We start from the raw sequence: 24654 nt of genomic DNA on the forward strand, positions 1-24654 counted from the left end.
CCCCAGGTTTCCTCTCAGACTTTGGTCTGGGGAGGGAGGTCCCGGGCTCAGACCCCAAACAGATGGATACTAGAGAAGCAGCGTGGCTTAGTGGAAAGAACACAGGCCTGGCAGTCAGAGGGCCTGGGTTCTAACCTCAGCTCTGCCACAAGTCTACTGGGTGACCATGGGCAAGTCACTGAACTTCTCTGTGTCTCAGTTACCTCATCTGTAAAATGGGGATTAAATCCTACTCCCTCTTAATCCCCATGTGGAACCAGGATTGTGTCCAACTTCATTAACTTGTATCCACCCCAGTGCTTAGAATGATGTTTGACGCATAGTAAGTGATTAGCAAATGCCATAAATTAGTAATTATTATTATGCTGTCAGAGAACCTGTGGTTTTCCAGTGGGGCCTCACACAACCAAAATGAAGGGAAAGTGGGGATTCACCTGATGGTAGGGCTGAGGGCAGAAACCTCTGTGAACCCTTTTATCACAGAGCTTTGAGCATTTGGGACCAACCCTGCCTTTGTCTTTCCCAAATCCTCCCTCTAGTCTGGAACTCCCCCCACTTCTATAATAATAATAATAATAATAATGTTGGTGTTTGTTAAGCGCTTACTATATGCAGAGCACTGTTCTAAGCGCTGGGTTAGACACAGGGTAATCAGGTTGTCCCACATGAGGCTCACAGTCTTAATCCCCATTTTACAGATGAGGTCACTGAGGCACAGAGAAGTTAAGTGACTTGCCCAAAGTCACACAGCTGACAAGCGGCGGAGCAGGGATTCGAACCCATGACCTCTGACTCCCAAGCCCGTGCTCTTTCCACTGAGCCACGATACTCCAGACCACCACCACTCCCTCCAACTTTCATAGCCTTATTAAAGTCCCATCTCCAAGAGGCCTTCCCCAATTAAGCCCTCTTTTCCCCAGTTCCATCTTCCTTCTGCATCGTGTATGGACTTAGATCTGTGACCTTTGGGTATTTGATATTCAACCCATCCTCAGTCCCACAACACTTATGTCTTGTTTTATGTTGTCGACTCATCTTTGACCCACAGCAACACTATGGACGTATCACACATCTCTCCCGGAACACCCCACCTCCACCTGCAATCGTTCTGGTAGTGGATCCATAGAGTTTCTTTTGGTAAAAATACGCAACAGGTTTACCATTGCTTCCTTCCGCGCAGTAAACCTGAGTCTCCGCCCTCAACTCTCTCCCATGCTGCTGCTCTGCAGGACAGTGGAGTTTGACTTGAAGCAGATTGCCTTCCACCTGCTAGCCACTGCCCAAGCTAGGAGTGGAATGGGTAAGCCTCTGCCTGACTCTCCCTCCCATAGTGGAGACTGGTAGAGTACTGGAAACTCTCCAGATGAGACCCTGAGAGGGTCAACACTTATGTACATATCTATAAATTATATATTAACAACAATTTATATTAATGTCTATCTTCCCATCTAGAATGTAAGCTTGTTTTGGGCAGAGAACAGGGAGTGTTTAGTACAGTGCCCTGCATTGATTGATTGATTGATCTAGTGAAGAGCTGCACTGTTGAGACAATTGAATGCATCAAATTGAGCATTCACCTGGACATTTCTCTCTAGATTGTAAGTTACTTCTTGGCAGGGATTGGGTCTACCGACTCTATTAATAATAAATTTATTGCCATTGGTCTTGTCTGTCCGTCTCCCCCGATTAGACTGTAAGCCTGTCAAACGGCAGGGACTGTCTCTATCTGTTGCCGACTTGTTCATCCCAAGCGCTTAGTACAGTGCTCTGCACATAGTAAGCACTCAATAAATACTATTGAATGAATGAATGAATAATAATAATAATAATAATGTTGGTATTTGTTAAGCGCTATGTGCAGAGCACTGTTCTAAGCGCTGGGGTAGATACAGGGTAATCAGGTTGTCCCACGGGAGGCTCACAGTCAATCCCCATTTTACAGATGAGGTAACTGAGGCACAGAGAAGTTAAGTGACTTGCCCACAGTCACACAGCTGACAAGTGGCAGAGCAGGGATTCGAACCCAGGATCTCTGAATCCCAAGCCCGGGCTCTTTCCACTGAGCCACGCTGCTTCTCCAAGTCCCACTTGGAGAAGTTCTAAAGTTCTATTGTACTTTACTCTCCTAGGTGCTTAGTACAATCATCTGCACACAATAAGTGCTCAATAAATGGCATAAAATAACCTAATCTCTCATCCTTCTCTTCAATTTACCCTAAAACATTTCTTTAGCCACTCCGCCTACAAAGCCCTGAACTGTTTCTTCTCCCCAGCAAACTGGTAGAACATTCTCTGTTGTTACCTACTGGGGAATAGAAAATAACCCTTGGCTTATCCAGGTTCCAGGGGTTTGAACCCGGAAACCTTTAAATCAGGGAAGCTGCATGGCTTAGTAGAAAAAACACAGACCTAGGAATAAGAGGACCTGGGTTCTAATTCTTGCTCTGACACGTGCCTGCTGTGTGACCTTGAGGAAGTGACTTAATTTCTCTGTGCCTCAGTTACCTCAACTGTAAAATGGGGATTAAATACCTGTTCTCCCTCCTACTTAGCCTGTGAAGCCCCGTGTCGGATAGGGACAATGTCCAACCTCATGAACTTGTATCTATCCCAGTGTTTGACATGTAGTAAGCAGTTACAAATACCATGGAAAACTCCCAAACCAAAGAAGCCCTTTAGCTGCACAAAGGAGATGGAAAGAGACCTCTTCAGAGGTAGGAATTCTGCTCTTTGTAAAGTTGGGAAATGGGAGTTGACTTGGGGGATCTCAAATATCTCCTCTGGAGCATTAGTCACCATCTTGTTTTGTTTTGCTGTCTGTCTCCCCCTTTTAAACTGAGAGCCTGTTGTTGGGCAGAGATTGTCTCTATCTGTGGCCGAATTATTCATTCCAAGCGCTTAGTACAGTGCTCTGCACACAGTAAGTGCTCAGTAAAAACGATTAAATGAATGAATTGTGTGAAGCTGTTTTTAAAAAGCACTTTGTGAGTTCTTCCCCTGGAACCAATCCTTTAAAGGTTTTACCTTTTTACATATCGAAGCATTTATCATTCCGTGCTCTAGCGCTAACAAAGCCATGTATCGGAAAAATGGTGTGGAAAAAGTGCCTGCCTCAGCGTTAATAATCCAGGGGTTCATTTGTGTTAAATCTCAACAGGGTCGTGGCGCTTTAGCGCTCAGAGGTGCCGGAAATATTTCCGTTGCTCAAACTGGGCCGAGCCTGAGTTTCCAGAGCACCGACTGCGTGGTCCAACTTGGAAGCACAAGCTGGTCAATTTGACTAATTTTGTCAGGATTTCTGTAATTTAAAAAAAGGCTTCAAAGGGCCTTGCTGAAGAAGACATTTAATTTGTGAGACCGAGGGCTCTAACACAGTGACAGCTATTTAGGGGGAGAATGCTGGCAGTACCTGTTCTGATGAAAAACACGGAGAAATGTATCCAAAGCACCTTGCCTTCTTGCCCAGTTTGGCCGTGGCTATAGAATCTAAGAATCTTGGTTTGCTGCGCATAATTCCATCGATAGGGAAGCACACATGACTATTTGTTCCCGCATGCTCATGAGCAGAACTACTAGCCGACCTGCCTAGTAGTTAATTCTGCAGAGTTAATTTTGTAGATTCCTACTTCCTTCTCAAATTCTGGCAAGAGATTCTTTTAGGGCACAGCTTCCAAAAACGATAAATGTGGTATATATAGGTCTTTTCATGTGCCAAGCACTGTGTGAAACACAGGGGTAGATAAGGGATAATCATATTGGACACAGCCCGTCTCGCCCAGGGCTCACAGTCTATTGGGGAGGAAGAACAAATACTGAATACCCATTTTACTGTTGAGGAAATCAAGGCATAGATAAGTTAATAGCAACAACAATAATAATAATGATCATTCATTCATTCATTCATTCAATCATATTTATTGAGCGCTTACTATTATTACTATTACTATTATTGTTATTCATTTATTCACTCGTATTTATTGAACACTTATTGTGTGCAGCGCAGTGTACTAAGTTCTTGGAAAGTACAATTTAGCAATAGAGACAATCCCTGCCCACATTGGGTTTTTATTAATAAGTGCCTACTATGTGCCAAGCACTGCTAAGTTCAGGGGTGAATATAAGGTAATCAGCTCCCAAATGGACTCGAAGTGTATGTAAGAGGGAGAACAGTCACTGAATCCCCATTTTGCAGATGAAGGAACTGACACAGAAGTTAAGTGACTTGTGACCTTGGGCAAGTATGAGGCAGAACTGAGATTAGAATCCAGGTTCTCTGACTCTTTCCACCAGACCACACAGCTTCCCTAGATATTGAATCCTTATTTTGTAGATGAGGGAGAACTTATTTGCTGTGTGATCTTGGACAAGTCACTTAACTTCTCTGTGCCTCAGTTACCTTGGGATGAAGACTGTGAGCCCCATGTGGGATAGGGACTGTATCCAACCTGATGAGTTTATAATAATGATAATAATTATGGTATTTGTTGAGCACTTACTATGTTGTAGGCAATGTATTAAGCTCTGAGTGGATAAAAGCAAATCTGGTTGGACACATTCCCTGTCCCTCACGGGGCTCACAGTCTCTACCCCCATTTAAAAGATAAGGTAACTGAGGCCCAGAGAAGTTAAGTGACTTGTTCAAAGCCATAGAGCAGACAAGTGGTGGAACCAGGATTAGAATCCAGACCTTCCGACTCCCAGGCCCATGCTCTATCCACTATGCCATGATGCTTCTCATGCTGCATCTACTCCAGCACTAGTACAGTGCCTGAAATATGGTAATCACTTAAATAACACAGAAAAGTGACTTGCCCAATAATAATATAATTATGATGGTATTTGTAAAGTGCTTACTGTGTGCCAAGCACTGTTCTAAGCGCTGGGGTAGATACAAGGTATTCAGGTTATCCCACGTGGGGCTCACAGCCTTACTCCCCATTTTACAGATGAAGAAACTGAGGCACAGAGAAGTTAAGTGACTTGCCCAAAGTCAAACAGATGACAAGTAGCAGAGCTGATAAGTAACTGATTCCCAAGCCCGTGCTCTTTCCACTAAGCAATACTGCTTCTAATGTCACATGTAGACAACTGGAGGAGCAAGATCAGAATGACATTTCGTGACCGGCCCGGACTCTTTCTACCGGGGCAACCTGAGCTTCTCTGAGAAGACTGAGTTCTAGTGTCCTTAGGGTGTCAGGACCAGATCTTTCCTATCAGTGCAGAGGAACGAGCCTCTTAACAGGGAGAAAAGTGAAGACCTGAAAATAAATGAATGAGAGGTTCTGGTGTTCCCAGGGCCCGACTTTCTCAAGGCTGGGCTGATCCAAAGGCAGATGATGTCCTTGAGTTACTGAACAACCCAGATAAGAATGTCTGAGATAAAGTAACTGTGCCTGTCTTGACAAATGGAACCGACCTTACAGCCCAGGTAAAACATTTCAGCTTCTGTGTTAGATTTCTGATGATATATGAGAGAAAATATGGAAATCCACGCTGTCTGCTTTACTAGGCAATTAATCCGCAATTCAAAAATATATACAAGAAGGAAATGTTGTTTTGCTGTGCATTCCATCTTATCCATTTCAGACCTAATAGGTTGGTTTGTCATAGTTAAATTACTTATTAGGAAACCCTGTCCAAAAAGTAAAGATTCATTAGTAGTTAACTCTGAACGTTTCAGTCTGAATTAAGCCTCAGTAATTCAGCTTCAAATAATGCTTGTCTAAGCACAAGATGAACCAATTAGTAGAACTGTAGGAATAACTAACAGTCTTGGTCCATCTCTATTGATACTGCTGTAATTCTGCCAAAGCGAGCAGCCAGCGAAATCGCTATTCTATCTGGCCTGGGTTCAGCGGTAGTGAAGAGTGAGAAAATTACACTTGATTGAAGTCAAAGGTGGAAAAGATCAATTAAACGATCAGATCCCTTTCTTTAGCAAGAGGGATAGAGCCGGGGACGAAGAGGAGGAGGAGTTGGAGTTCAACTTGTCCCCACGTTGTAGTCCAAGATCAACACTCATAATTTAGAAATGAAATGGGGAAGGGTTTTCAGGTAGGTTGGAAATCCTACATGATTGTTTCAATTGAAATGGGTTTGACTTTGTTTTTAGAGAGACACAAATGTTCCTGATGGTGTTATTTCTCTCATGGTCAAGTGACCAGGTGTGTGTTCCTCCTGCTCCTCAGAATATTTGTGCTCATAAATCTATTTCTACCCATCTTCAGCTCTCATGTTTGTATCTTCATTCAATTTATTCTATTTGCCTAATGGATAGAGCATGGACCTTGGAGTCAGAAGGTCATGGGTTCTAATCCTGGCTTCTCCACTTGTCCGCTGTATGCTTTGGGCAAGTCACTTCGCTTCTCTGGGCCTCATTTACCGCATCTGTAAAATGGGGATTGAGACTGTGCACTCCACTTTGGACGGGGACTGTATCCAAACCAATTTGCTTGTGTCCACCCCAGCACTTTGTACAGTGCCTGGCAGATAGTAAACACATAACAAATATCACAATTATCATTATTATTATTCAATCAATCCATCAATCTATCAATAATATTTAGTGAGCATTTACTGTGTTTCAGAGCCCTGTACTGATTAGTTGGGAAGTACAATTATAATAGAGTTGTTAGATGCGTTCTCTGCCATAAGGCACTTACAGTCAACTGAGGGAAGTAGACATTAAAATAAATTACAGATAGGGGACATAGCATATAAGGATATATACGTAAGTGCTGTGGGGGTGGGGTAGGTATAAAAGTGTTTGAGTACTCAATCAAGTTTATAGTGAACAATGAGGGGAGGGTGGATAGGAAAAATGTGGGCTTAGGGAAGGTCTTTTGGAAGAGATGTGATTTTAGGAGGGTTTTTAAGGTAGGTAGAGTGGTGGACTGTTGTATATGAAGAGGGAAGGAGTTCCAGTCCCATGGAAGGACATGGTTAAAAGTGCCTTGAAGCTGGTAGACAGAAGTTTGTGTTTGATGCAGAGATGGATGGGCAGTTGTAAATATCTTTATGTTTCTCTTCCCCATTAGTGTTTTAGATCTTAGTGGGCATAAATGGGTCACTTTTTCATTCTATAGTTCACAGGTATCTACTACAATGTATGTACTAAGTGGGTCTCACTGTGAGTCCGTCATTGGGCAGGGATGGTCTCTATCTGTTGCTGAATTGTACATTCCAAGTGCTTAGTACAGTGCTCTGCACATAGTAAGTGCTTAATAAGTACTACTGAATGAATAAAAGTACTACTACTCTTTCAGGGAATGCATCTACCAACTATGTCATGTTGGACTCTCCCAAGCACTTAGTACAGTGTTCTGCCCACATTAAGTGCTCAATAAACACAACTGATAGATCCCACCACTACTATTACAATTATCCACTTCTTCTGCCTTCAAGCTTATGGAGTGGTCCGTGTTGGCTGGGTTCTGTCCTTCAAACTCTATTGAGTTGAGACAGGTTTACAGGCTTCAAGAAATGGACAAAACAGTGAAAAATTGAGGGCACTTTCCAGGGAGCTCAGAATTTAGTTTGGAGCCAGGACTCTCCCACCAGTGGCCCTGCTGCAGTGAACCCATTTGGTTGTTTGGGATTGTTTGTTGGTTGTGCTGAAATTAATGGAAGGGAATTCATTCATTCATTCAATAGTATTTTTTGAGCGCTTACTATGTGCAGAGCACTGTACTAAGCGTTTGGAATGTACAAATTGGTAACAGAGACAGTCCCTGCCCTTTGATGGGCTTACAGTCTAATCGGGGGAGACAGACAGACAATAACAATGGCAGTAAATAGAAACAAGGAGAAGAATATCTCATTAAAACAATAGCAAATCAATAGAATCAAGGTGAAGTACATCTCATTAACAAAATAAATAGGGTAATGAAGATATATACTGTTGAGCAGACGAGTACAGTGCTGAGGGGATGGGACGGGAGAGGGGGAGGAGCAGAGGGAAAGGGGGGAGAAGAGGGTTTAGTTGCGGAGAGGTGAAGGGGGGGTAGAGGGAGCAGAGGAAAAAGGGGAGCTCAGTCTGGGAAGACCTCTTGGAGGAGATGAGCTTTAAGTAGGGTTTTTAAATAGGGAATCAATCACTTAACTGTATTTACTAAGCGTTTGGGAGAATACAATACAACAGAGTTGATAGACACTTTCTCTGACCATAAGAAGCTTACTGACTAGAGAAGAAGCTTAAAGTCTGGAGGAAAAGTAAAGACAGGGTAACCAGTGCCCAGAAAGGGCAAGATCAACCACAGGTCTGGGCATTTGGAACCCAAGTTGGAGTGGGTGGTAATGGTTATCAATCAATAAGATTTGTTGAGAGCTTACTGTGTGCAGAGCACTTTACAAAGCACTTAGAAGAGGACAAGACAATCCATAGACCCAAACCCTGCCCACAGGAACTTAAAAATGACAGACATGTAGGAAGCACTTTCTATCTGCCCAGCCCTTGGAAGGAATGAGATAAAAGACACAGTTCCCTGTCTCTTCAGAGATCACAGTATAGGAGAACAGGTAGCTTAGCCCCATTTTACAGGTGAGCAATCTGAGGCACAAAGAAAAGAAATTACCTGCTCAAGTTCACATAACAGACTATTGGCAAAGCTGGGACTAAAACCTAGGTTTCCTGACTCTAAGTCTGTGCTCTTTTCCCTAGGCCGTGCTGCTTTCCTGAGGCAACTTTCAGAAGAAAGAGAAAGCATGAGGAGAGGAAATTGGATGTATCTGTGGGGAAGGTGATGGTTCTCAGAGCAACCAAATGGAAAAGGAAATCCAAACTTGAGCTGTGTGGCCTCTTGGATACATTAAGGTCATTTATAAAAAAAGGAAATTGTTGGTAATATAGATCTGATTTGTGAGGGAGATTTATGAGCCTCATATGGAACACACAGAGTGTGTGTTTCTGCACACAGATGCATGCATAATGTGCCTGAATTTGCTATGAAATTTATCTTCATGAGTCAAGGAATTGTTGATGTTGCTGTGATAGTTACCCCATCTTTACATGAGAGACAAGATTAATATCATGAGAGATAAATCATGAAGGGATTTTTTTCATCTATACAAGCACAAACACAATGAAGATTTGATTTTCTCCAACTTCTGCAGGACTAAATCGGTTTGAAGGGATAATGGAAGAGGATTAAGTTATTGGAATGTGTGTAACTATAAAGTTTTGAATATAGTTAACTCAGAAGTTATTACAATTTCAGTGTAACATCTGTTGTCATTGAAATAACAGATGTGGTGTTTGTTATGAAACTAGGAAAAAATTGAATACACAACATGTTTGGGAAGAGATGGAATAGAGTCTTGAATTTTTTGTGGTTAGAGAAAACACCACAAAATTAATAGAGGTTTTCTGAAGAAGATCTCTAAAATGGAAACCATAGAAAAAAGTAAAGATATTAGAGCAGCAGTATGGCTTAGTGGGTAGAACATGGTCCTGTGAGTCAGAAGGACCTGGCTTCTAATCCTGGTTCTGCCACTTGGCTGCTGTGACCTTTGGCAAGCCACTTAACTTCTCTTTGCCTTAGTTATCTCATCTGTAAAATGGGGATTAAGACTGTGAGCCCTGCGTGGAACAGTAATTGGAGTCAACCTGATGATCTTGTATTTATCCCAGTGCTTAGTACAGTGCCTGGCAAGTAGTAAGCACTTGACATGCAGCGTGTCCTAGTGGATAGATCATGGGCCTTAGAGTAAGAAGGACCTGAGTTCTAATTCTGGCTCCACCACTGGGTGACCCTGGGAAACCCAGTTAATTGCTCTGTGCCTCAGTCTCCTCATCTGAAAAATGAGGATTAAATCCCACTCCCTCTGACATAGACTGTAAGCCCTATGTGGGAAAGGGACTGTGTCCAAATTGATAATTTTGTATCTACCCCAGCACTTAGAACAGTGCTTGGCACAGAGTAAATGCTTAACGACTACTATTATTATTATTTTTATTCATAATAACAAATATCATAAAAAGCAGTGGTCTTTAAATACACAGAGCACATCAAAAATGAGGTGAAGTTGGCACATTAGAGGGCCCTCAATAAATGCTATAAATGGATGAATAATTCTGACAGCCAGTGGTATTTATGTAACACTCACTGTAAGGAGAGCACTGTGGTCAGTGTAACAGAGCAGGTTCAAGGCACACTCCCAGTCCTCTACCTGCTTAGATATCATGGCCGTGTAATGACAACCAAGTGACAAAATGACAGAAATGAAGAATGTTACAAAGAGCAACTCTCAGATGTGAATACTAGTGCTCTTTTTAAAATCCCAAGAGCTGCAGCCGTCTCTGCATTTTGACCCTTCTGCCTGACTGTATTTGCCCTTTCGTCATTTGAAAGGTTGGGAGAAATTAGTCTCCAAAGGCTACTATTTGTCACAGTGGTCCTGAAAGAATGGCCCGGAAATGTGAGCTAGGGGAAAAAAAATCTAATTAAGCTTGACTCTGATTTTCAACTTTCCCCCTGTTGACAACACAGGCCTATGAGCAAGATGTTCCCAGTTGGACATCCCTTACAAAAAGGTTTTGAATAAAATACTCAGGATAGTTGTGGACCTTTAAAATAGATCATTTTATCCTACATAAAATCGGATCTTCCTGCTAGTCAAGGTGTCCCCCTCAGCGCCCAGAATCTTCTCTGACAGGACACCCCCGTGGTGCTCTATGTTAACAGTTATATACAATCCCATTCTGAGGCCAAGGTTGTTTTCAGGGGTTTATTGGCTACCTGGATTGAGTTATTAGTGTTCTGCAAATCAGAGATTTACTCTCTCCTCTGCTACCTTGAATTTTAAATGTAGGCTAAATGGCAAACCGCCCCCCCCCCCATTAAACAGGAAAAAATCTCTGATAAGGTGCAAATCTTCATTAAAAAATGTCTGGATGAGTTTACCTCCCTTTGGCTTTGCAGCTAGTTCTGGACCAACCACCTTGCCATGTTTAGGACCAGTGAGAAGATTCTTTTCAAGAGCCTTAGATGCTGCACCCTCTGCCACTTGTCTGTCGTGTGACCTTGGGCAAGTCATTTAAATTCTCTGTGCCTCAGTCTCCTCATCTGTAAAATGGGGAGTAGGACTGTGAGCCCCATGTGGGACATGGACTGTGTCCACCCTGATTAGCTTGTATCTACCCTAGTGAATTATGGACCCGATGTTCAACTCAGTTAGCTTGTATCTACCCTGGCGCTCACTACAGTACCTGGCACATAATATGTGCTTTACAAATACCTTTATAAAAAAACAAACACTTTAGAATCCTAAATATTTTTTTCACCCATTATATAAAAGAGCTTATGCACTTAAACGTTTCAATCCACTAACAGTAATTATCGAACACCTCCTGTATGCAGAGCACTGTATTAAGTGCTTTGGAGAGTGTGATAGAGATAAAAGATGCAATCTGGTCCCTGTCCTCAAGGTACTTGCAATATAATGAGGCAGGCTGACACAGAAGTATTTACAGAGAGGAAGAAAAAGACCACGGAAAATTGATGGATAAATAAGTGAATAGGTGAATAAATAGGTGAATAAATAAGTGCTTAAATAGCCTCCCAGCGGTTTCTCATTTCACTCCATATCAAATCAAATCAAATCACTGATAATCATTTTAGGCAGGGAATGCATCTATCAATTCTGTTATGTTGTACTCTCCCAAGCACTTAGTACAGTGCTCTGCACACAGTAGATGCTCAATAAATACGATTGATTGATCATATGAAAACTCACAAACACCTTCAAGCCTCTCTACAATTAATCTTCATCTTATGTATCAACTCTCTTCAATGCTCCTCCCCAACTCTTTTCCTTCTTTCCAAGGTAACCAAATTCCATAGACTCCTTTCTTAGGTAGCTTCCCATCCTTTTACTTCTAATTCCAAATCATACAAACCAGTTTTCATCTTGCTTGAATCCCTCCTAAAATCCCACCTGTACCAATTAATCTTCCCTGATAAAGTCCCATCTCCCAAGTCCTATCAGCCCAGTAGTCACCCGTAGCACTTAAGTACTTATTTTTGCACATGTATGTAATCAATTATATAGTCAGTTACCAAATCCTGTCAGTTCTACCTTTACAGAATCACTAAAATCCTCCCTTTTCTCATCATCCAAACTAATGTCACATTGATCCAACCACTCATTCTACTCCTCTTTGACTACTGCATCGGCCTCCTTCCTTACCTTCCTGTGTCCTGTCTCTCCCCACTCCAATGCATACATCATCCTGCTGTTTGAGTCATTTTTCTACAAAACAGTTCAATTCACAACTCCCGACTCCTCAAGGCCTTCCAGTGGTTGCCCTTCCCCCTCTGCATCAAACAGAAATTCCTAAACACTGACTTTAAAGCCTCAATCACCTTGCCCTCTCCTTGCTTACCTCCCTGACTTCCTACTACAACCTGGTCCACACACTTCACTTCTCTAATGTTGACCTGCTCACTGTAACCTGATCTTGCCTATCTGGTCACTGACCCCTTGTCCACAGCCTGCCTCTGGCCTGACACTCCTCCCCCCGCCATCTTATAGAACGCCACTCTCCCCACTTTGTGCCTTATTAAAATCACATCTCCTCCAAGAGGCTTTCCCTGACTATGTCCTCATTTCCCCTTCTCCCTGTCCCTCTACAGCACATGGCCATATCCATTATTTATCTTAATGGCTATCTACCTCTCTAGAATGTAAGCTCCTTGTAGGCAGGAAACCTGTATACCAACTCCATTGTTTTATGCTCTCCCAATTGCTTAGTACAGTGCTCTGCACACAGTAAATTCTCAATAAATATGATTGATTATTTTCTGTTTACTCTATTTAAAAACATGTTTATGTCTGTTTCCCCTGTTAGAGTATAAGTTCCCTGAGGGCACGGAATATGTCTTCTCAATCAGTAGTATTTATTGAATGCCCACTGTTTGCTGATCACTGTACTAAGTGCTTAAGAGAGTAAAGTGGAGTTTGAAACCAAGGTGAAAACTGGTTTGTCTGATTTGGTATTAGTAGTAACAGAATGGGGAGCTACCTAAGAAAGGAGTCTATGGTATTTGGTTACCTTGAAAAGACAGAAAAGAGTGAGTTGGGGAGGAGCATTGAAGAGAGTTGATACATAAAGATGAAAATTAATGGTGGAGAGGCTTGAAGGTGTTTGTGAGTTTTCATATGATCAACCAGTCAATCATATTTATTGAGCATCTACTGTGTGCAGAGCACTGTACTAAGTTCTTGGGAGAGTTACAACATAACTGAAATAAATTTCAGTGCTATGCTTCTGGTGTATCTTCCCACGTTCTTGGTCCAGTGCATTGCACTTAAATAGCATTTTGATTACTATATCAACTATTGCTACTAATACAATATGTGAATCCTTATGCATTAAAATGATACAGGTGGTTCATTCATTCGTTCAAAACTATTTATTGAGCACTTGCTCTGTACAAAGCACTGTACTAAGCTTTTGGGAGAGTACAATAGAATAATTGATATATTCCCTGCATACAGTGCGCTTACAGTCAAGTGCTGAGAGGGGTATGCTCTTTATTATGTCACAAGGAACAGATTTTGTACATTTCTCAAGTAATTGACACCCTCTTTTTTGAAGTTGGATGGGCTGAATGGTTGAATGGTTGAATTTTGAAATTCTTGAAAATGGTTGAATTTGGGGGGTTGTGTTTTCTGGCCTGTTTATGCACCACAGAGCATTTGGGGTTTAACTTCAGATCACGTTTCCGCACCTTAGTAGTATCCTCTGTGAATAGCTGAAACATCCCTCCTGTCCTATAGCCTTCTTTAGAATGGATATTTGTTTGAAAGGTAGACCAAATCAACTCAATATGTGGGTTGATCTCTTTAGGGCAGTTAGCTTCTGTCTTCTGAAGCCAGAAACTTAGGGCAAAGACACTGTTCGAAAAATACCAAAGGAGTGAATTTTCCCCCTCGTTTCATATAGTTCCACTGGGGTTTTGACACCTGATGAGAGGGAAGGAAAGGAACACCAAGTGGACTTGGGGATGAGGGGAGGAGGAAGGGTGGCGAGAGCATTTTCCCTTCTAATGCTTGACCTCAGCTCTTGCGTTTGGCTTCTTTGTTTGGGTCTTCACGTGATTCGGACATCCTCCTGTTAATCATCATAACTTAGTGACTGCTTTCCTTTTGATTGCACCTTCCAGATCCTCTGGCGCAGCGGCCGTTGCCAAGTCAAGTTTCCTCAGTGACATTATGTCTTAAATTTCTTCTTTCGCTATCACATTATAAACCTCTCCTCCTCTCCCCATCCTTTTGTCAGATATTTGGCTCATTTGTATGAGTGGACATAATGACACTCATTAGTATTGGTAAGACTCAGCTGTGGCAGGCTTCCTCTGAGCAAAGCCCCGCAAATGCCGGCCACCTCTTTAGTGGAGTGTGCTGTTCATTAATGCAAGGTCATGGCCAGTTCACTTCCTCAGCTTGGTTTCCAATCACCTCCCCCAACCCCCTCCAACACCTCCAAGGTCTCTGAATGCCTGCTTCTTTCCCTATTCCCCTGCCCCCCGTTGATTGCCTTTAAAACCCGAGGCTGCCTCCTTCCCTGTTCTCCTCACCCGCACCCACCTCTCCGCCACGATGTCGGGTTGAGTAGTTACCAAGCGTCAGTCTCCAGAGTGTCGCCCGGTCACTATACTGACCCTATCAGGATCGGACGCGAAAAGTGACTGAGAACGGAGATGGCATTCGATGAGTCGTCCGCCCAGTCCCCGGCCTTTCTGAGTGGCTTCGTGGAAAGTCTGCCAAGTACTAAATAAGAAAACACTGTGTTTCCACTTGACTTCACATTATGAAGTAAACGAGCTAGGCAACTTTTGCGTGAAGCTCATGTAACTTTAATGCCTTGTGTCTGGGCAATGTTTACTTGACTGCCCTGTAATGGCTCCGCTGCTTGAGCTCCTAAAGGACAGAATTTGTTCCATGCCTGGAGGGTGCACAATCCCAGGTCAGCAGATGGCCCTCTGATTATTATTTCCAGCCTGTCTTACCTGACCATCCCTTCACTGTATGAACAGCTGCTTCCTTCCCTTCAGTGCTGCCCAGCCTGATTGGCGATTTTTCTTCTGCCCTTTGGTTTGCACATAACATAAATCTTTCTCTCTTTTTTTGACCTGGCCTGCAGCTCCATCCACCTGTGCCTGCCTTGAGCAATATATTACTCTTGCCAGTTTTTGTTTCCTTTGCTAGCTGAAGCTTCGAGACCAAACTTTCTTTACTTCCCCTGCTCCCCGCTGAATCAGCACTCTCCCCGTAGCCTGTCCCCAGCTTCCATTTTAAACTGCAAAGGCACCTCGTTTTATGCCATGGAGTGAATGAATGAATGAATGGAGGGGAACCTGATGAAGACTCCAGGGTTGGTTATGTCCATTTCATTTCCTTCCTCTCCATGAGCAACCAAGAACAGGCAAATAGAAAACAGACGGTCCCTGTTCCGTACTGAGCTCAGCATCTAAACGGTAGGGAGAACAGGTGTCTTGTTCCCATTTTACAAATGAGGAAAATGAGGCACAATGAGGTTAAGTGACTTGCCCAAGGTCACACAGTAGGTAGGTGCAGATAAGGGCAAGTCACTTCATTTCCTTGTGCCTCAGTTACCTACCTTGTAAAATGGAGATTAAGACTGTGAGCCACATGTGGGATGGGGACTGTGTCCAATCCAATTTGCTTGTATCTATCCCAGTGCTTAGGACAGTGCCTGGCACATATCACAATCAATGAATACCACAATTATGATTATTGTTATTATTATTATTTAGTGGAGCTGGGATAAAACAAAGGCCTCCTGGTCCCTGGGCTTTAACCACTGAGCCATGCTGCCTCCAAATTATTTGCTAAATGATTATCTCCACGTGGCTTGAAGAGAAACTGAGCTGGCTAGCTTCCTGGCCTATTTCCCAAAGAGTTCGGCTATTTCAGTCACCAAACAATGTTGAAGTTCCTAGTTGAAACCAGTTTTCATGATTCCAGTTCATTCGCTGTTTTTCTTGATTGTCTTTTTCCATTTCAATTTTGGTCCTACACTGTTACATGGAGGTGCACTAAATATCACAATCCTGGTACCAACCAGTACCCAAAGTAAACTTGGCAGAGTCAGAAATGGACTACGAACTGTTCTCATGATTTTCAAAATGTAAGAGGAAGGGTAGGGCCAGGGATAGGGGAAGGATGGATTTCCATGGAGTACCACCTTGTACCTTGTCACTTTCTAAATTTAGGGATTATCTGTCCTGGGTTTGGGTATTTTGGTTTGGGGAAGCACCGTGGCTTAATGGCAAGAACACGAGTTTGGGAATCAGAGGACGTGGGTTCTAACCCCGGCTTCACCACTTGTCTGTTGTGTGGTCTTGGGCAAGCCAATTAACTTCTCTGTGCCTCAGTTACCTCATCTGTAAGATGGAGATAAAGAGTGTGAGCCCCACTTGGGACAACTCAATTACCTTGTATGCTACCTAGTGCATAGAACAGTGCTTAACAAATGCCATAATTATTATTACTATTCTAGGTCAAAGCACCCTCAGATATAGAAATGTGGGGTTTCACCAATAACATAAGCAGAGAATTTCATCTCGATGCTGTGACACACCAGAAAAATCCTCTCACCTCCATTCCACAAACATGTCAATGAGGCCCCAAGAAAATGCACTCTGAAATTCAACACCATTCATAAAACAAGTGATACAACTGAGGCCAGAACCAGATTTCCCAACACAGCTGGTCCTGAAATCTGTTACCCCTCTTTTCCCCTCACTTCTTACCTTTCTGTCGACTTCTCTCCCTGGTTTTTCTCCCAGTAGCATCTTCCCTGCTTGCTTCTGGAGCCTCAGTTTTTTTTGTTCCAAAGTTTGGTGATTCACCCTCATTTCAGTACTCCTTGAATAGAGAGGAAATGGCTGGCTGGGGCAAGAGAGTTTGAGGGGTGCTGCAAAACCCACAGCCAGTAGAATCAATTCCTCCAGCCAACTCACCCCTTAACCATTTTGATACCCCACCCCCAGCCTCACAGCACTTAGGTAGTCTCCTTTTGCTCAGCTGCTTCCCCTATCTGTAATTTGTTTTATTGTCTGTCTCTGCCAACCAGACTGTAAGCTCCTTGAGGTCAGGGATCTCTATATTACTGTACCATCCCAAGCATTTAGTTCAGTGCTCTGCACACAGTAAGCATTCAATGAGTACCATTGTTAGATTGACAGGTTTTTGGGCCTGACATCTCTCAAATGATGCTTATCATCCTTCCCGAGGAAAGACTTCACCCCATCATTATCTCAGAATAGATTTATAACAAGCAGAGTCATTTCCCCATTTTCAGCCTATAAAGAAATGATTTATGAGTAAAATAAATGCCCGATTAATTAAGAAGTTGGTATAGGGTAGACCATTTGTGGGGGAATTTGACCATGCTCAGTCTTCTTTATTTTTATTATTTCTACTTCTTTGAAGGGAATTTTCCATACAAAATTCTCCCACCTGGCTCTCAGTGGGTCAGGGTCACATCCAGCCTGTTCTTATTACTCTCCTCATTCTTGTGAGAAGAATGAGACGGAAGGGGAAAACAAACATTTTCTCACAATTTGGAACAAAATGCAAACTCCTTAAACCCAGCCCATTCACTGAATTAGTTTGTGAACACCTCATGGGCACGGATCATGTCTTTTACTTTTATTGCAGTTTTATTGCACTCTCCCAGGCATTTTGTGCGGTGCTCTGTGTATACTAGATACTCAATAAATGTCACAGAATGAATGACTGCTGTAATGAATTATAAATTTCAGGACTCATTTTGTTGAAGAGATGTAAGCAACAAATACCAATTTTTAGTTCATTAGCTGCTGACTCTAAAAAAGTCACTTTTTCTTGATTGGGAATATAAAAAATTAGATAGACAAGGCTTCTGTAAAATTATGATCATTAAAAGGTCACATAATTCAGAATACATACAATGAAGCTGAAATCCCCGAGCCCCAGAAGTTGAGGAAAAAAATAAGAACATACACTAGGATCGAAAGGTTACCGGAAAATATTTCGGATCCGTCAAATGATAGTATTTATAAATATAAAGTAGTTATAGCTAAACCTCTTCTTGAACACCTTGATATTGCAGATGAAAAGCGGAGACAATGTTGGTAATAAAACTTAACCTACAGAACTACTGTGATTGAAAAGAGTTGCAGAATTTGCTGCAAAATAATGCTTTAATCAGGAATTTTAGACATGTGATGACATATATTTCCTTGACAATTTAAAAAATCAGAGTTCAACTGTGGACAAAATCAATTGTGGAAAAGCCAAATTAAGGTTGGAGCAAAGGTTGGAACAAAGTGTGTAGTTAAATGAAGATTTGGGTTTCAGATTAGGAATATGCGGTGCTAAATTGTTTTGACTCTTGGCATAGTGATGATTTTATGTTCCACAACTGATTGTTTGAGTACTTAATGAAGCTGTGTGACTGATAATTTTTAATATTTCTGGACTTATTGTCCACCAGAGGAAATTGCTTAAAACTGAAAGTTTAAGTCTGAAAGATCCTTTCCTTTAGAGTTTTAATTGCCTTTTTAATTCTTCAGGTCCATAAAAAAGCCTCCTTCTATTTGTGACTTTTCTAATGAACTATAACTTGTATTACTGGGCTTTGAATTTGATAGATTGAGTGCAATGATGCTAAAACAGAATTTACTTTTCATCCCCCTCAAAACAATGCCTGGGAAGAAAAATGTATGTTTCCTGAATCCAAAAAGAACAATAAAACAGATTTCTGCTTTGACTGACAGTTTGCATTTAGGAAACAAGGTGGAATTTGTGTGTGAAAGCCCAATTTTAAAATGGAATCAGGAGTCCTGAAGTTGGGCCTTCCGGAAATCTTTGCACATAGACTTTTCTTACATAAGATTACCATCCTTGATGCTCAGCATCAGTGAAACTGTTCCAATTTTCATTGGGTTCAAGGTAGTGTGCTGCAGTGGAGGACTGAAACACTTTCAGTCAAACAAGAGAACAGAGTTCATTCATTTGGCTGGTGTAGACCCAGTTTTAGACATTCTTTATTGCATAACCAGGTTTGGCTGGGAGAGAGAATGAGAAAGGAAACTACATACTCTTCTGTCTTATCCACCATCCACGAGACCATCAGTTCAATTTCATTTCCAAAGGCCTAGGTCTGGTGATGGTGGAGGAGGCAGAGAACCGCCATTATTCCCAGATGAAACACGTACTGAACGCACGTTTGATTTCTAACCCAAGTTAATATAATCTAGAAATGGCTAAAAAACAGCTCCAGAAAATAACCCATTTTCTGACTTAAATAATGCTTGCAAAGTCCGTATTGGGTGGGAAATATTGTTTTTTAATATTTCACATCCAAAGCATTCTGTCTTTTGTAATACCACAAACCAAGAGCTGATCGCACAGCCCTGTAAATAAAAGGTTCCCTTGAGGACAAAAAGCATTACAAGAAGCTATGTATAGCATTTTCATTATTCAGAGCAGAAACAGCATGGCCTAGTGAATAAACCATAGACCTGGCAGTCAGAAGAACTTGTGTTCTAATCCCAGTCCCTCACTTGACTGTCTCTCTGACTGACAAGGACTGTGTCCACCCCATTTGCGTGTATTCACCGCAGCGCTTAGTACAGTGCCAGGCACATAGTAAGAACTTAACAGATACCACAATTATTTTATTATCATTATTATTGTTATTATTATCATTCAGAGTAACATACTAAGGCAGCCCAGGCTGGTTACTGGAAGTCTTATCTAATAACTTGAAAACCCTTCCATGTTCAATGTCAGAATCCATAGTAATCTGTTGAAGCTTCACCTTTGGGAGGACAATGCTGGGAGGAAATGAAGAACCATTTGGTTGGAAGCAAGGTGAAGGACCTACTAGCTTGGTGACTGGCTGCCAGGGAGGCCCTGAGCTCAGGTGACCCTGTAGGGTATCAATGTTGTCTTCTTAATTTTGATTGAAAAAGATGAGAAGCACCGAGGGCTACTGGATAGAGCATAGGCTTGGGGTTAGAAGGATCTTTTTTCTAATCCTGGCTCTGCCACTTGTCTGCTGGGTGACCTTGGGCAAGTCGCTTCACTTCTCTCTGCCTTAGTCACCTCATCTGTAAAGTTGGGATTAAGTCTGTGAGCCCCATGTGCGACATGGACTGTGTTCATCCTGATTAGCTTGTATCTACTCCAGTGCTAAGAACAGTTCCTGGCACATAGTAAGCACATAACAAATACCATAATAGCTAGGAAATAGTTACACTACAACATGACAGTGCAAATCTCTTCCCTATTGGTCATGAGGGGCATATACAATATGAACTTATTGGAGGAATATTTGCTTGATCCAAAGTGGAAATGGTGATCCAATACCCCACCTGGCTCTGTCCCAAGGACAAAGGGATGGGAAATGTCCATCAGTTTGGGTGGCCTGGAGTGGGCAGGAAATGGGCAAAACAAGGTGTGATCCAGGTCCAGGAGTGCTCGAAGCAAGGATTAAGTTGATTGATTCATTCATTCAGTAGTATTTATTGAGCCCTTACTGTATGGAGAGCACCGAATTAAGTGCTTGGGAAGTACAATTAAGCAATAAAGAGAGACAATCCTGGCTGACACCAGGTTCACAGTCTGGAAGGTTGGAGGCAAAAGTCAAAAAAAGTAAACAGGCATCAATATAAATAAATAGAATTATAGATATTCACATATATAAACAAGTGCCATGGAGCAGGGAGAGGGGAATAGAACAAAGGGAGTGAGTCGGGGTGATGCGGTGGGGAGGGAGAGCTGAGGAAAAGGGGGGCTTAGTCTGGGAAGGCCTCTTGGAGAAGATGAGCTTTACGTAGGGCTTTGAAGCCGGGAAGCGTGATTGGTGGAGTTGAGGAGGAAGGGCGTTCCACGCCAGAGGTTGGAGGTGGGCCAGGGATCGAAGGTGGGACAGGTGAGAACAAGGCACAGAGAAAAGATTAGCCCCAGAGGAGTGGAGTGTGTGGGCTGGGATATAGAAGGAGAGAAGGGAGGTGAGGTAAGAAGGGGCAAGCTGAGGGAGAGCTTTGAAGCCAGTAGTAAGAGTTTTAGTTTATGGAGATTAATAGACAACCACTGAAGATTTTTGACGAGTGGAGTGATGTGCCCAGAACGGTTCTGTAGAAAGATAATCCGGGCAGTAGAATGAAGTGTGGACTGAAGGGAAAGACAGGAAGTTGGGAGGTCAGAAAGGAAGCTGATGCAGTAATCCAGTCAGGATAGGATGAGTGATTGTACTAACATGGTAGCGATTTGGATGAAGAGGAAAGGACAGATCTTGGCAATGTTGTGAAGGTGAGACTTGCAGGCCTTGGTGACAGAATGGCCATTTGTTTGTATCCTTCGTAAGCCATTTAAATTTGAATTCATGTGATTTGAAATCTACCTTTTTCAGGTGATGTGGGGTCCTTTGGTTCAGCCATATGGTGGATTGATCAGAGGGCCACTGAAAATATGAACTGTTTCTTTCTTCCTAGGCTAATTTTAAGTGAAAGCTGAAGGCAGCATATAACAAAGATTTATGTCAGTGGTTAGATATCTAGTGATGTCCTTCATGTTTCAAGATGCTGACATGATTGCAAGAATGGAGATGTATGTATGTTTCTGTTGGGGAGGACTGAATTGAGAAATGATGCTTTCCACACAATAGACACCTGAAGTCTATGCTTTGATTCTGTGACTTTTGCAGTTCTGCTTCTTTGCCTCTTTTCATCGCAAGTTGTCTCATGTCTTTAATGGAGGTGTTTTTTCTCTCTCTCTCTCTCTCTGTGTCTTCCCAGTAGCACTGTATGGTGTTTGTTTTCAGACCCCACCCATTCTGACAAGGAACGGAGCCTTGTCTTTCTCCCTCGCTCCTGGGCTGTGGGTGTTTGTCGACTCCAGGCTGAGAGTAAGATTTAAGGAGCAGAACTCTCTTAAGCCATGGCTTCCCCAGACTAAGTTGGGAACCCCCGAATCAGGTCCTCCTAGAATGCTCCTTGATCCCTAGAAAGTGTAAGATCTTGGGCTCCAGTATAGTGTGTACCTTGGGAGCATTGTCATGGGTTCTAATCCCTGCTCCACCACTTGCCTGCTGTGTGACCTTGGTTAAGTCACTTCACTTTTCTGTACCTCAGTTCCCTTATCTGTCAAGTGGAGATTGAGACTGTGAGCCCCACATGGGACAGGGACTGTGTCCAACCCCATTTGCATGGGGATACATCCCAGTGCTTAGTACAGTGCCTGGCACATAGTAAGCACTTAACATATACCATTATTGTTATTATGAATTAATGGAGACAGCTTGGGCCTGAAAGTCAAAGGACCAAGGTTCTAATCCCAGCTCTTCCACCTGTCTGTTGTGGGGCCTTCGGTAAGTCACTTAGCTTCTCTGTGCTTCAGTTCCCTCATCTGAAAAATGGGGATTTGATACCTCTCATCGCTCCTACTTAGACTGTGAGCCCAATGTGGGACCTGATTATCTTGTATCTACTTTAGCATTTAGCTCTTAGCACTATGCTGGACAAATAGTAAGTGTTTAAAAATATTATTATCATTATTATCAAGAAGGTATGGCCATCCACCAAAGTCTGCCCCTTCCTAATGCCGCCATTGAGGCTGGCACCACCCTTAATGAATCCTTGGAATACTGGAATGCCTTGATGTGGACTATCATTGCAGCCCTTACTATATGTCTCTATCTGTTACCGATTTGTACATTCCAAGCGCTTAGTACAGTGCTCTGCACATAGTAAGCGCTCAATAAATACTATTGAATGAATGAATGAATATGCCAATCACTACACTAAGCACTGCAGTAGATACAAAATAATCAGGGCAGACACACTTCCTGACCCTCATTGAGCTCACAGTCTAAGGGAAAGGGATAGCAGCAAAGTAATCCTCATTTCGCAGATGAGGAAACCGAAGCACAGAGAAGTTACGATTTGCCCAAAGTCACGCAGCAGATCTGTGGTGGAGCCGGGATCAAAACCCAGGACTACTAACTCCCAGTGGCAGTTTACTTGTTTACTTGTTTTGATGTCTGTCTCCCCCCCTCTATACTGTAAGCCCACTGTGAGCAGGGATTGTCTCTCTTAATTGCTGTATTGTACTTTCCAACCACTTAATAATTATAAGAATAATAATGGTATTTGTTGTGTACCAAGCACTGTTCTAAGCACTGGGATAGATACAAGGCAATCAGGATGGACAGTCCCTGTCCCACATGGGGCTCACAGTCTCAATCCCCATTTTACAGATGAGGTAATGAGGCACAGAGAAGCTAAGTTACTTGCCTAAGGTCACACAGCAGAAAGGTGGCAGTGCCCAGGATTAGAACCCATGACTTCTGACTCCCAAGCCTGTGCTCTTGCCATTAGGCCATTCTGCTTCTCTGAAACCCTCCAAAGAAATCCGTTGCTCTGCCATCAGGAGCTGGACAGAATTCTTCTTACTCCTCACGACAGGGTCTGACACTTCTCAGGCCCAGTACAGAAGGCTTGGGTAATGCCTATTTCCCCCAACCATTGGCCAGTGAGCACCGAGTTGCTTGTATCCATCCCAGTGCTTAGTACAGTGCCTGGCACAGAGTGAGTTCTTAACAAATACCGTAATTATTATTATATGGGACAGGGACTCCGACTGTTCTAATACTATATCTACCCCAAAGCGTACTTTGGTGCTTGGTACATAGTATGCCCTTAATGAATACCTCTGTCATTTTTATTATTACTATTTATTCATTCAATAGTATTTATTGAGCGCTTACTATGTGCAGAACACTATACTAAGCACTTGGAATGAACAAGTCGGCAACAGATAGAGACAGTCCCTGCCGTTTGACGGGCTTACTATTATCAATATCTGGATGAATGCCTTGACCCCTGAGGTCGAGACTGGTGATGTGATACCTGAAGCAGGTTGATCAAGTTTTCAGTGCTTTCTGAGAAACCCAGGCAGATGGTTGGAAGTATGAACAGTGAATAGGACAGTGATGATGGATGTGCTCATTGTGGGCAGGGAATGTGTCTGTTTTTTGTTGTACTCTATCAAGCGTTTAGTACAGTGCTCTGCACACAGTAAGCGCTCAAAAAATACAACTGAATGAAGAGGATCAATGAATGATGGGAGAGTAGAGGGTATGGATATTTATTTCGGGGTTTTTTTCTATTTTGATCAGGTTTCTTCAGGTCTGCCTCTCTGGAATCATCCTAAATGTCCCTGAAGGAGTCACTGAAACTGAAATAGTCTGGACCACCATGAACCAGTTCTAGGAACCCCAGTGGATGCTCAGGTCTCTGTTAGCAGACCTATGGTACCTGAGGTAATAATAACGTCAGTGTTTGTTAAATGCTTAGTATATGAATAGACTGTTCTAAGCGCTGGGGTACATACAAGGTTATCAGGTTGGATGCAGACCATGTCCCCTGTGGGGCTCACGGTCTTAATCCCCATTTCACAAAGGAGGTAACTGAGGTTCAGGAAAGTGAAGTGACTTGCCCAAGGTCACACAGCAGAAGAGTGGTAGAGCCAGGATTAGAACCCAGGTCCTTCTGACTCACAGGGTCTAGCCACTGGGCCATGCTGCTTCATGGTACCCCTACCCTACTTGGGCTGAAATGCTGAGCCACTGAGAGG

The 24654-nt window shown here is 42.7% G+C and overlaps 1 non-coding gene across 1 annotated transcript; it reads right to left on the reverse strand.

Annotated features, from left to right (window-relative positions):
- Window positions 1-1243: 1243 nt before the first annotated feature.
- Window positions 1244-1381, reverse strand: LOC114812465. The gene has a single exon (XR_003760118.1). It is a non-coding gene; the product is annotated as a small nucleolar RNA SNORA7 (small nucleolar RNA).
- Window positions 1382-24654: the final 23273 nt, after the last annotated feature.

The sequence above is a fragment of the Ornithorhynchus anatinus genome, chromosome 5, assembly GCF_004115215.2.
Source record: "Ornithorhynchus anatinus isolate Pmale09 chromosome 5, mOrnAna1.pri.v4, whole genome shotgun sequence".
NCBI classification, from domain to species: Eukaryota; Metazoa; Chordata; class Mammalia; order Monotremata; family Ornithorhynchidae; genus Ornithorhynchus; species Ornithorhynchus anatinus.